Below are 14,446 nucleotides of genomic sequence, written 5' to 3' on the forward strand. Positions count from 1 at the left end.
TTATGAGGGCACACCGGCGGTGAAGAGTGCCAAGTTGTACATCCTTAAGGATAAGTTGACAAGTTTCAAGATGAAGGATGATGAGAGCATTCCAGAGATGTTTCATCGACTACAAGTAATTGTCAATGACTTGAAGGCTCTGGGAGAAAAGATCAAGGATGATGATGTCTCTCATCGATTCTTGATGTGCCTACCTCCAAGATTTAAGATGTTGAGATTGCTCATCATAAGAGGAGGATTGAAGGATATCACCCCAACCAAGTACTAGGTGATGTTATGACACAAGAGACATACCATGTGGAAAGGGAGGGGGATGACAAAGATAACAAGAAGGAAGAAGAAGACAAGAAGAAGAAAAGCATAGCATTCAAGGCTAGCTCATCATCATCAAAGAACAAGGGCAAGTCCAAGAAAGAATCAAGTGATGATGATGATCTTAGTGATATTGATGATGAAGCTATGGCTCTCTTTGTGCGCAAGATGGGAAAATTCATGAAGAAGAAGGGCTATGGATCAAGGAAGAGAAGAGATCACACAAAGAGCAAAGAATATGTGAGAAGATGCTACAATTGCAAGAGCCCCGATCATGTTGTAGCAAATTGTCCCTACAATAGTGATAATGATGAAGATGAGAAGAAGAAGCATAAGAAAGATAAGAATGAAAAGAAGGAGAAGAAGAAAAAGAGAATGATCTTCCAAAAGAAGAAGAAGGGTGGAGGCTATGTAGTCACATAGGATAGTGATGGCTCATCGGATAGTGATGACTCTAGTGATGATGGCAAGAAGTCTATCAAGAGAGCACTAGCAAGCATCGCCATCAACAACAAGCCCTCCATCTTCGACACTCCATCGACATGCCTAAAAGGATCAAGATGCCTAAGAGGGGGGGTGAATTGGGCTAATTCTAAATTTTCTTTCAATAATCAAATCCTACGGATAGCCCAATTAACCCCTTATGCCTAGAAAAGTGTTTCTATCAAACTAACGCACAAAGGACTTGCAACTTATATTCTAAACTTACTCTAGCATGGCAATTCTATGAATGTAAACACAAGTATTGAATTGCTCAAAGTAAATACTCAAAGTAAATGCTCAAAGTAAAGAGAGAGAGGAACACGACGATGTTTTGCTGAGGTATCGGAGAGTCGCCACTCCCCACTAGTCCTCGTTGGAGCACCCGCACAAGGGTGTAGCTCCCCCTTGATCCGCACAAGGATCAAGTGCTCACTACGGGTTGATTCTTCGACACTCCATTACGGCGAATCACCCAAAGCCGCTCACAACTTGAGTTGGGTCACCCACAAGCTCCACCGGGTGATCACCAAGCTCCCAATCACCACCAAGCCGTCTAGGTGATGGCGATCACCAAGAGTAACAAGCATGAACTCTCACTTGACCACGCGAAGCCTAATGAGAAGATCGATGCACACTTGGCTACTCTTGATTCACTAATGAGGCTACTCTCTTGATTCACTAATGAGGCTACTCTCTTGGATTCTCAAATCTCAATCACCTCACTAGGACCTTACTCTTCTTGGCACTCACAAACGTATTTCTCAGCTATTGGAATGAGCAAAAGTAACTCCACACATGAGTGGAGCTTCTATTTATAAGGCAGCCTGAAAAACGAACCGTTATAAGCTTCTGCGGGGTGACCGGACGCTCCGGTCGTATTGACCGAACGCTCCGGTCAGTTCAACCTATGAACCAGTGAAAATGTGTTGACCGGACGCTGGTAGGGTCCGGTCACCACTGACCGGACGCGTCCGGTCGCATTAAACCCTTACTAGACTCGACCGGACGCTGAACCCTCAGGGTCCATTCAGTACTGACCGGACATGTCCGGTCGCAGATTCCCTTCTCTGGAACCTTATTGGAGTCGACCGGATGCTGTCTTTTAGCGTCCGGTCACTTGACCTCTCCAGCATTCGGTCGCACCGAACGTAGTCTGTTGATCAAATGAACTGACCGGACCCTGCGGCCAGCGTCCGGTCGCACTGGGGCCAGCGTCCGGTCAGCATTTGACCCTCCATTCACTTCCAACTCTCGAACATATGTGAATGAAGTTTGCTCCAAAGAATCTTAGGCATTCATAGGAGCTACCTAGAGCTAGTTTTAACAAGTGTGCACCACACCTAACTCACTAGACTCACCTAGGTCAAGCTACCCGTCCATACCCCCCTTAATAGTATGGCCAAAGGAAAAACAAAGTCCTAAACTACTCTAAGTGTCACTCCAACTCTAATCGACACTTAGAACTAGTCATCCTTAACCTTGTCGTCCATCCTTTGAAAATCGAAACGATTTCCATCGTAGGGGCATGACAACCTTGATTGCTCCAATCGATCTCCATTACCATGACCTAACTTACTTATCTCTGCAAAACACACGTTAGTCATAGTAATCTTATATTGTCATTAATCACCAAAACCCAACTAGGGGCCTTAGATGCTTTCAATCTCCCCCCTTTTTGGTGATTGATGACAATACCACCTCGAGTATGTGAAAGAGTGAGGTTTTTGACGGGCTTGGTTCATATAAGCTTTTGTCGATAAGAACAAAAGTGTTAGTCAAGCTTATATGACCCAAGCCAACACAATGTACTCAAAGGATATGAATTAAGCATGAGTACGAGTAACACAGCTCATTTGCATCGGAGTATAAACGCGGAAGCAAAGACAAATGAGCATAACACAAGTGATATGACATATACATAATGTAAAGTTGCGAGCACACATGTCATATATCACAATCATGTAGATAGCACTATCACATAGATATAATAGTATGCATGAAAGTAACACACGAATGCATAATAGTAATAGTGTATCACACAGATAAAACTCCAAATGTATATAATAAGCTAATACTAGATAACTAGCTCCCCCTAAATGTCGTTCCCCCTGAGTCTACATACTTGAACCCTCTCCCCCTTTGGCATCAAACACCAAAACCTAAGGGTCGGTCGGTGGGGCTACAGCGGATGAGCCGGACGCTGAGGTACGAGGAGCAAGCTAAAACTGGGCGCCATCATCATCTGACCCTGAGCTCTGTACTGACTGACCCTCTGTAGCAGGAAGTGTCGCTGAAGCGGTCTGGGTCTAAGCTAGGGGAGGTGCTGCCTGTGAAGCTGCTAGTACGTCTATCGTAGGATCCGAAGAGGCATTAGACGAGGGGAGCCTCTAAGTAGTCACTGTGACTGGGGCTGCTGTAGAAGGACCAGCGGTATGCATATGAGGCGGTGTAGGCATGCCGGTCAACTCGCTGAAGGATGCTCCAAGACTCTTGGAGACTGACGTGTCAGGCACAAAAAGCGAGGGTGATTGCTCCGGTGAGAAGCCCGTATGATATGGAGTGAACTGCGGGGCTACCACTGGTGAGGACAACCACTGGGACATCTGAACTATAGGTGAAGCAAACTAAGCTAGAGGCTGTCCCTGACTCTAAAGCCCACTGGGCTGTACAGCTAGAGTCGTCGTGGTGGAGACAGGCTGAGCAAGCTAGGGCGAAGGCTGTGGCAGTGGGGCCCCAAGTGCTGTCACTACATGCTGCATAAAGCCCATAAGCTGCTGCTGCTTGAGTATCTGCTGTTGATGCATCTGCTGCTGCTGCTGCTAGAGGAGCTGCTGCTGCCGCTAGAACTCATCCTAACGAGCTTGAAACTGTGCGAAGTTGGCAACGGTCTCCTGTGCCTGTCGTGCCTGATTCTGCTGCATCCGCTCAAGAATAGCAATCAATGCGGGGTCCGTCTGCGGTGCAGGTGGAGCTGAGCTAGAGCTGCCGGCCTCTGCATCATGTCTGTGTGGAGGCATCTAAGGAATCGTCTGATAATCATAATCCGAACTATCACTGGACTCGGTCATCTCCTGCTGTGCCTCAAGCTGCTCCTCCTCAGTGGTGGCAATGCCTCTAATGATCTCGTCCTGCTGAGCTGCTGACTCTGGAATATCTGGACGACGACTGGGACGAGCTGGTGCCTATGGAGTGCTATGCTTGATCCTCTGTGCCATGTTATAAGCCAGAAACTCTGTGGTGGCACCTCTGTACTCGGCAACTATCTCTGGGGCCTAACATGCATAGACTGAAGCATCAGGAAAGTAATCCAATGTGCATATGGAAGCTGTCTGTGACCCTTGAAGCCCTCAGCAATAGTATCCTCCATCTCTGATAGAAGGAGGTCCCAAATGTCGAACATGGTCTGCTGCATCAGGGCATTAAGGAGCCAGAGCTATAGGCGAGTCAGACCCTCTCTGTATCCCAACCTGGGAAGTAGTGTCCTCCTGATAATGGCCTCTAGCACACGAGCTGTAGGAGTCAGGTCACTGGGGTTCCTCCTCGACCCCTCACCAAAGGGCTCCTTGAAGCAATGTCGCACAAGATCAGTAGGGGGCACTAAACCTCCATGAGGACGCCTGGGAGGCTCCTGCTGTCCATAACATACCTCATGCAATTTGACAGGCTGATCCTGTAACCTTAGTATCTCCCGGGCCCTGAAACTCATCACCCTGTAATCTCTGCCATTGAATGCAAAGTGTATGAAGTTGTGATGCGGATCAACGTAGAGTGAAGCATAAAACTGCCGAACCCAAGATGGTACATAAACTCCTGTCCGGCCAATCAGATCTGTCAGCCCCGACAAATATGACAAGTAGGGGCGGATATGCTCTCCGACTGCTGCCACAATAGACTCAATACTGTAGACACACTGAGATCTAAACACTGCCCCACTGTTGAGATAGGCATTATAGAAATCCTCCTGGAGCAGTGTATAGAAGCCCTCAGCTGCTCTCTCATCCCTCCTCGGAGGGAACCACACGTCAAACTCAACAAATCTCAGCTAGCAAACCTGCCTGGCTGTGGCGGCCCTCAAGTCGAGGTGTACCACTGGAGGCGGACCCTGTGGTCTAGGCGGTGGGCATGAGCCCCTGCGCTGTGTAGCTAGCCTTGGTGGAACTGTAGCACTGGTACGACTAGAGCGACGTAGCTGGGTTGCCGGCTCGGTCTCCTCGGCTGCTAGCCCTCCTAGGTCTCCTAAGCTGGCTGAGGCTCTGCTGGTGGGGGCTGCTACTGTGGCTCCTGCTGGGGCTCCCCCTGAGGTTGAGGCTCTACAAGAGCCAGTCGACGTCTTGTCATCATGACAGTCCTAGGTGGACCACCATGACGATGCTCAACCTCCTCAACTGCTGCCCTCTGTGCTGGTGTGAGCTGTGGATCTACTATGACAACACCACTACGAGCGCCTCCTCTCTCGGCACGCTCTGCGGCCTCTACAACAGCTGCTGCTCTCACTGTCTCTGCGTCAGGGTACTTGCGCTTCTTAGATGTCACCTGCTTCGTTGCCTTGCCTTTCGATCCTATAGGCTGGCGAGGCGGGGGCCTTCGATCGTCATCTCCTGGACCACCACCGACGTTCTTGGTGCGAGCCATCTGATCTGACAAGAGGATGAACTACCACTGATGAAGATCAACTGTCAAACTGACACTCCTAAGGCTTGGCCTCGATCCTTACTCGTGAGCTTGGCTCTGAGATGACTGCCAACTGCCAGAAGAACCTCAACGGCACCGACTCGCTGCATGATAGAATAGATGGATATACGAATAAATATAATATATCTAATAGATATGAAAGACCTAGGAAGCAAGCAATGTAGGTGCAAAATTGACACGATGGGCAAGCGACCTGACGATCAGCGATCCGGAAAAAGAAAAGACGTCATGCGGGGGAAACCTCGAAACCTGTTGGATCTAGGGTTGCGAAGAACGGTGAATGAATTGACTGCCCTGGATGATTTGAAATTAGTGCTTGCAATTTGGTCTAGGTTACAGGCGAATGAAATTGAGAGCACTGATTTGGCCTTACTAAAGAGGAGGAAGGGCTAGGGCACGGCAGCTGGATGGCGCTTGGTGGCAGGGGAGCCGACGACGGCTGAGTCGCGGGAGGCGCACGGGTCCGGCTTGAGCGCGCGAGGAGGCTCGCTGGCGGACAGAGCCAGGCACACGGTCACGGGAGACGGGAGGCTCGTGATTGTGGTGGACTGGGCGCGTGGAGCAGGATGGCGGCGACGAGGGCTCGAGCAGGGGCTAGGTCACGGCGGAATAGGTTAGCAAGTACGGCCGATTGGATTAAATAGGTCCCCCGACGCGACAAGAAAGGAAACAGAAAAGAGTCCTGAAACCGCACGAAATCTACTGACCGGATGCTCCGGTGGTAGCGACCGGACACTACCACCCAGCATTCGGTCGATTCCAGAGAGGTCCAATTCCTCTGGAATCGCGATCGGACGCGTCCGGTGGTCCATGACCGGACACAGGCAGGGTCCGGTCAGTACAGCCAATTTCTTCTTCAAACGACCGGACGTTGGATCCCTTCCTGACCAGACGCACAAACGCAGCGTCCGGTCACTCCTTCAGCAGCAATTCACCTACTGTGAACTGACCGGACGCTGGACAGCAGCGTCCGGTGCAGTGTCCGGTGCACCTTTTCTAGCAAATCTTTAAAGTTCCTTCGCGCTGCCTATTCCCAATCAAGTCCCAATTTGAATAAGATCCAAATAAACACCAATTGGGACTGATATGAGTGACCTCTCTCAAACCCTCATATTTTTCAAAATATTTTGCCTTAGGCTATAATTCTTTTTAAGAAAATAGGCAATAAGAGGGCAAATGGAACAAAACGACAAAACAACATTCATGCATATGCAATACTTGTAAGTAAATCTAGTTGCTTGTCAAGTTTGATCCAAGGTTAAGCTTCTTCACACGCTTTTCGGCGGTTATCTTAACCATGTTAGACAAGCCCTATATGCATTGCTCAAAAATTAAACATGTTGTATATTACAATGAATGCAAGGGACAACACAAGCTCAATTTTTAGTGAAGTTACTAAAATCAAGTACATTGAGCTCATTCCGCAATCTACAAAATGTAGCCTCATCTAGCGGTTTAGTGAAGATATCCGCTAATTGATCTTCGGTTCTTACACCTTCTAGTGATATATCATTTTTAGCAACATGATCTCTTAGAAAGTGATGGCGGATATCTATGTGCTTGGTGCGAGAGTGTTGAACCAGATTATTTGCAAGTTTTACCGCACTTTCATTGTCGCACAAAAGAGGTACCTTTTCTAGAACTACACCATAGTCTAGCAAAGTTTGTTTCATGTATAATATTTGTGCACAACAAGCACCCGCGGCAATGTATTCCGCTTCGGCGGTGGACAAAGCCACACTATTTTGTTTCTTGGAGGACCAAGACACAAGTGATCTACCAAGCAAATGGCACCCTCCGGATGTGCTTTTTCTATCAACTTTGCATCCGGCGTAATCCGAATCGGAATAGCCAATTAATTCAAATATAGCTCCTTTGGGATACCAAAGGCCAATGCTTGGTGTGTGCTTAAGATACCTAAGGATTCTTTTTACGGCAATTAAATGTGTTTCCTTAGGACTAGCTTGAAATCTAGCACACATACACACACTAAACATGATGTCGGGCCTAGATGCGGTTAAATATAACAAGCTACCAATCATAGAACGGTAGAGAGTTTGATCAACCGGGTTACCTCCCTCATCTAGGTCGAGATGTCCATTGGTAGGCATTGGTGTCTTGATTGGCTTACATTCATCCATCTTGAATCTCTTGAGAAGATCTTTTGTGTATTTCTCTTGAGAGATGAAGATGCCTTCTTTCATTTGCTTGACTTGAAAACCAAGAAAGAATGTAAGCTCACCAATCATGGACATCTCGAACTCCTTCGACATCAATTCACCAAATTCTTTGCATGAGTCTTCATTTGATGATCCAAAGATGATATCATCAACATATACTTGACAAATGAAGATATGCCCATCAAGCTTCTTGGTGAATAGTGTGGTGTCGACCTTCCCAATGGTGAAGCCCTTCTCAATGAGGAAGTCCCGAAGGCGCTCATACCAAGCTCTTAGGGGCTTGCTTAAGCCCATATAGTGCCTTGGACAACCTATAAACATGATTAGGATATCTAGGGTCTTCAAACCCGGGAGGTTGATCAACATAGACTAGTTCATTAATAAAGCCATTTAAAAATGCACTTTTCACATCCATTTGATATAGTTTCATTTCATGATGTGATGCATATGCAAGAAGGATACGGATGGCTTCTAATCTTGCAACCGGTGCAAAGGTCTCTCCAAAATCCAAACCTTCAACTTGAGAGAACCCCTTTGCAACTAGTCTTGCCTTGTTCCTCACAACAACACCTTGATCATCTTGCTTGTTGCGGAACACCCACTTTGTTCCAATGACTCTTGCACCTTTTGGTCGCTCTTCAAGAGTCCAAACTTCATTGCGAGTGAAGTTGTTCAACTCTTCATGCATGGCATTGATCCAATCCGGATCTTTAAGAGCTTCTTCTACCTTGGTAGGCTCATAGCAAGAGACAAAAGAGTGATGAGCAATAAATGAAGTAAGTTTTTGAGATCGAGTCATTACTACCCTTTGATGGACTCCCTATGATGAGATCTTGTGGATGATCTTGTAGGAGAGGTGTATTTCTTCTATTGACCACTTGAGGGAGGAGGTTGTGGAGCATCAACATCTTGTGCTTGTACCACCATTTGCTCATGGGAGATATGAGTATCTTCATTTTCTACTCTCCCATCTTTTTCACCATCTTGTGGCACACTTGATGAAGAGGGTTGATCAATGACTTGTACATCATCTTCATCATCTTTTGGCTTGATGTCTCCCACTGGAATATTCTTCATAGCCTCCCTCAATGGTTCATCACCTACATCATCAAGATTCTCATGTGCTCCTTGGGAGCCGTTAGATTCATCAAATTCCACATCATATGTTTCTTCAACCAAGCCGGTGGCATGATTAAATACTCTATATGCTTTGGACTTTGATGAGTAACCAACAAGAAAACCAATATCACAACGTCTTTGGAACTTCCCTAGGTGTTGCCGCTTCTTGTAGATGTAGCATTTGCAACCAAACACCCTAAAGAAGGAGACGTCCGGCTTCTTCCCATTGAGCAACTCATAAGGTGTCTTGCCAAGGAACTTTTGAAGGAATAGGCGGTTTGATGCATAGCATGCGGTGTTGATTGCTTCTGCCCATAGAGCTTCAGGGGTGTTGTACTCATCTAGCATTGTCCTTGCAAGAGTGATCAAAGTCCGGTTCTTCCTCTCAACTACACCATTTTGTTGAGGAGTATAAGTTGCGGAGACTTCATGCTTGATCCCAACTTCATCACAATAGGCTTCAATGTTTGTGTTGTCAAATTCTTTTCCAGTTGTCACTTCTTATCTTCTTGAGCTTCACTTCAAATTCATTTTGAGCTCTCTTGGCAAACTTCTTGAAGCAAGATGCAACTTAGGATTTGTCATGAAGGAAGAATACCCATGTATACCTTGAATAGTCATCAACAATCACAAGACAATAGAGATTCCCTCCCAAACTCTTGTATGTTGTTGGTCCAAATAAATCCATGTGTAGGAGCTCTAGCACTCTTGTGGTTGACATGAAAGCTTTGGTTGGATGAGTATTTGCAACTTGCTTGCCGGCTTGACATGCACTACAAAGCTTGTCCTTCTCAAACTTCACATCCTTCAACCCTCTCACCAAATCATTCTTCATAAGCTTCTTGAGTGAGCTCATCCCAACATGAGCAAGTCTTCTATGCCATAGCCACCCAAGTGTTGTTTTGGTGAATAGGCAAGTCTTCAAATTTGCATCTTCGGAGGTGAAGTCCACTAGATATAAGTTGTTGTATCTAAATCCATTGAATATCACTTGATTGTCATCTACCTTGGATACAACAACCTCTTTCTCGGTGAACAAGCATTGGAAGCCAAGATCACACAATTGCCCAACGGATAGCAAGTTGAAGCTCAATGAAGCAACATAGAGCACATTGGAGATGGAATGATCATTTGATATTGCCACTTTGCCCAATCCTTTAACCTTGCCCTTTGAGTTGTCTCCAAATGTTATTTTCTCTTGTCCATCTATCTCTTCATCTAGTGAGGTGAACATACGAGGATCACCGGTCATATGTTGAGTGCAACCACTATCAATAACCCAATGACTTCCACCGGTCTTGTAGTTCACCTACACACTAAGAGATTCAAGCTTTAGGAATCCAAACTTGTTGAGGGCCCTTCACCTTCTCAACAAGTGACTTAGCCACCCAAATCTTCTTAGGCCTACTCTTGTTGGGGGGTCCTAAGAACATGACTTTCATCTTTCCACTAGAATCTTTTCTAAGCATGTAGTGAGCATTGAAAGCAAAGGGTCTAGCATGCTTGGGCAAGGGTTGTGGCGGTGGAGTTTGACACTCATGAGCAAAGTGGCCTTCTTGTCCACACTCAAAACATCTCTTTGGCTTTGGCTTTGGCTTTGATTGTTGTTGTTGAGCTTGAGCCTTCTTCTTCTCTACACTTGCCACATATCCAATGCCACTTCTATCCATCTTCATGACGGTGTTCATGAGTAGCTCACTTTGGAGATGCTTGCCTCTAGCAAACTTGCTCAATCCCACTCTTGAGATGCTCTTTCTCTAATCTTGAGCTTCTTGTTCTCTTCCTTGAGAACATCATCTTTCTTCTCTTCCTTGAGCTTCTTGTTTTCTTCTTTGAGCTTCTCATTCTCAAGGATCAACTCTTTATCATGATCAAGAGTTTCTAGCACAATGGTGTTGTGGCTTTTCATCTCTTCAAGATCTTTCATGAGCTTCTCATTATCACTCTTGAGCTTGACATACTCATCATAGTCATTGCACTCAACCACTTGCTTGCCTTTGCTACTAGATCCATGCTCAATGCTCTCATCAATTAAATCATCACATGAAGTAGCTATATCAATCTTGACAACATGGTTAGTAGCATCATGTGGCTCATTTGGTAAAAATTCTTGAGCAATAACAAGAGTATCATGATTAATCTTAAGAGTAGTGTATTCATCTTTTAGCTTGTTGTGGCTAGTGATGAGTTCATTGTGCACCCACTCAAGTTTATCATGTTTATCTTTAAGCTCTTTCTTGGAAGATTTGAGCTCCTTGAGTTTGGATGATATAGCATCATTAGTTTCTCTAAGCTCATCATTAGCCTTTTCAATGTATCACACTTAGCTAAGAGTGAATCATTTTTAGCATCAAGCTTTTCATTTGTAGCTCTACTCTTTCTAATGATCTTAGTGTATTTTCTTAGTATTTTGACAAGATCATCATATGTAGGTGAATCATCATCATCGCTATCGCTATCATCATCACTAGCTTGCTCATCATCACTACTATCATCACTCTTAGTTACCTTGCGTTCACCCTTGGCCATAAGGCATAGGTGTGTAGAGGATGATGGCGATGGTGGCGGTGAAGATGCAAGATCAATAGCAATGGCGGCCACCTTCTCATTGTCACTATCATCATCGGATGATCCACTTGATGAATCAATGTCTGTGAGCCAATCACCGACAATGTAGGCCTTTCCACTCTTCTTCTTCTTGTAGAAGTCCCTCTTTTTGCCATCCCTCTTCTTGTATGGCTTGTTCTTCTTCTTCTCATCTTCATCTTCATTGCTTGAGTCATCTTTCTTGCCCTTGTTCTTGTTCTTGAACTTGTCTTTCTTGGGCTTTGTGCATTGATGAGCTAGATGGCCAAGTTCGCCACAATTGTAGCAATCCATCTCGGAGATTGGCTTTCTTCTTGAGCTAGTGAAGAACTTCTTCTTCTTGCCGTCAAACTTGATGCCACTCTTGTTTAGCTTCTTTAGCATCTTGGCGGTCTTCTTCACCATGAGAGCAAGACTTTCTTCATCATCTCTTCATCACTTGAGCTCTCATACTCAAGTCTTGCTTTGCCCTTATCTTGGCTAGCTTTGAATGCTAAGTCCTTCTCTTTCTTCTTTGTAGAGGATGAGCCATCTTGTGGCGTGATGTGCATGTACATCTCATGAGCATTGATCTTTCCCAAGATTTGTGTCGGTGTAGCGGCGGAAAGATCACCTTGATGTAGCACTGGTCACAATATGCCCATATTTGTCAATGGGGAGGACACTCAAGATCTTTCTCACAACAGTCGGATGGTGACATTTGAGTAAGTCCAAGCCCATTGACTTCCTCTACAAGAACATTTAAACGAGAATACATCTCATTAGCACTTTCTTTGGGAAGCATCTCAAATGAATTTAGCTTTTTAATCACAAGATGATAGCGTTCCTCATGCTCACTCTTGGTTCCCTCATGGAGCGCACAAACGTCTGACCATAGTGAATGGGCGTCTTTATGGTTTCTTACATGGTTAAACACATCTTTGCAAAGGCCTCTAAAGATGGTGTTTCGAGCCTTTGCATTCCATTTTTCATAGTTAACCTCATCGCCTTGTAGGTTTGTAGCATCCTAAGGTTTTGAGAAGCCTTGTGAGGTGGCTCTAAGAATACCAACGTCTAGAGCTTCTAAGTACGCCTCCATGCGAATTTTCCAATATGGAAAGTCATCTCCCTCAAAGATAGGAGGAGGTCCATCCCCGTGAGACATCTTGCTCTAAGCAATTAAGCTTAAAACGTGAGCACGAGGCTCTGATACCAATTGAAAGGATCAAGATGCCCAAGAGTGGGGGGGTGAATTGGGCTAATTCTAATTTTTTTCAATAATCAAATCCTACGGATAGCCCAATTAACCCCTTGTGCCTAGAAAAGTGTTTCTATCAAACTAACGCACAAAGGACTTGCAACCTATGTTCCAAACTTACTCTAGCATGGCAATTCTATGAATGTAAAGACAAGTATTGAATTGCTCAAAGTAAATACTCAAAGTAAATGCTCAAAGTAAAGAGAGAGAGGAACGCGGCGATGTTTTGCCGAGGTATCAGAGAGTCGCCACTCCCCACTAGTCCTCGTTGGAGCACCCGCGCAAGAGTGTAGCTCCCCCTTGATCTGCGCAAGGATCAAGTGCTCTCTATGGGTTGATTCTTCGACACTCCGTCACGGCGAATCACCCAAAGCCGCTCACAACTTGAGTTGGGTCACCCACAAGCTCCGCCGGGTGATCACCAAGCTCCCAATCACCACCAAGCCATCTAGGTGATGGCGATCACCAAGAGTAACAAGCACGAACTCTCACTTGACCACGCGAAGCCTAATGAGAAGATGGATGCACACTTGGCTACTCTTGATTCACTAATGAGGCTACTCTCTTGGATTCTCAAATCTCAATCACCTCACTAGGACCTTGCTCTTCTTGGCACTCACAAACATGTTTCTCAGCTGTTGAAATGAGCAAAAGTAACTCCACACACTGAGTAGGAGCTTCTATTTATAAGGCAGCCTGAAAAACGAACCGTTATGAGCTTCTGCGGGGTGACCGGATGCTCTGGTCATGTTGACCGGACGCTCTGGTCAGTTCAACCCGCTGAACCAGTGAAAATGTATTGATCGGACGCTGACAGGGTCCGGTCACCACTGACCGGACATGTCCGGTCGCATTAAACCCTTACTAGAACCTTACTGGACTCGACCAGACGCTGAACCCTCAGGGTCCGGTCAGTACTGACCGGACGCGTTCGGTCGCAGATTCCCTTCTCTGGAACCTTACTGAGTCGACCGGACGCTGCCTTTCAGCGTCCGGTCACTTGACCTCTCCAGCGTCCGGTCGCACCGAACATAGTCTAGTTGATCAAATGAACTGACCGACCCTGCGGCCAGCGTTCGGTCGCACCGAGGCCAGCATTCGGTCAGCATTTGACCCTCCATTCACTTCCAACTCTTGAACATATGTGAATGAAGTTTGCTCCAAAGGATCTTAGGCATTCATAGGAGCTACCTAGCGCTAGTTTTAACAAGTGTGCACCACACCTAACTCACTACACTCACCTAGGTCAAGCTACCCGTCCATACCCCCCTTAATAGTATGGCCAAAGGAAAAACAAAGTCCTAAACTACTCTAAGTGTCACTCCAACTCCAATCGACACTTAGAACTAGTCATCCTTAACCTTGTCGTCCATCCTTTGAAAACCGAAACGATTTTCATCGTAGGGGCATGACAACCTTGATTGCCCAATTGATCTCCATTACCATGACCTAACTTACTTGTTTCTACAAAACACACGTTAGTCATAGTAATCTTGTATTGTCATTAATCACCGAAACCCAACTAGGGGCCTAGATGCTTTCAATGCCTCATGGCAAAATATACCAAGGTAAAATATGATGTGAGTGATGATGATGAATATGAAAGTGATGCTTGTAGGAGTGATGATGATGATGAGTACTCCAAGGAGGAGCTCATGGATATGTGTGAGCAAGTGCATACTTGCTTTGAGATGAAGAGAAATGAGTGTAAGGAATTGAACAAGAAAGTCAAATTTCTTGAGCAATCCCTTGTTGAGCTCAATGCCACTCATGAGAGGCTAATGGAAGCCCATGAAAAGATTGGCAAAGCTCACTCTAAGCTTGAAAAGGCTCACTC

Source organism: Miscanthus floridulus, chromosome 11 (assembly GCF_019320115.1).
Source record: "Miscanthus floridulus cultivar M001 chromosome 11, ASM1932011v1, whole genome shotgun sequence".
NCBI classification, from domain to species: Eukaryota; Viridiplantae; Streptophyta; class Magnoliopsida; order Poales; family Poaceae; genus Miscanthus; species Miscanthus floridulus.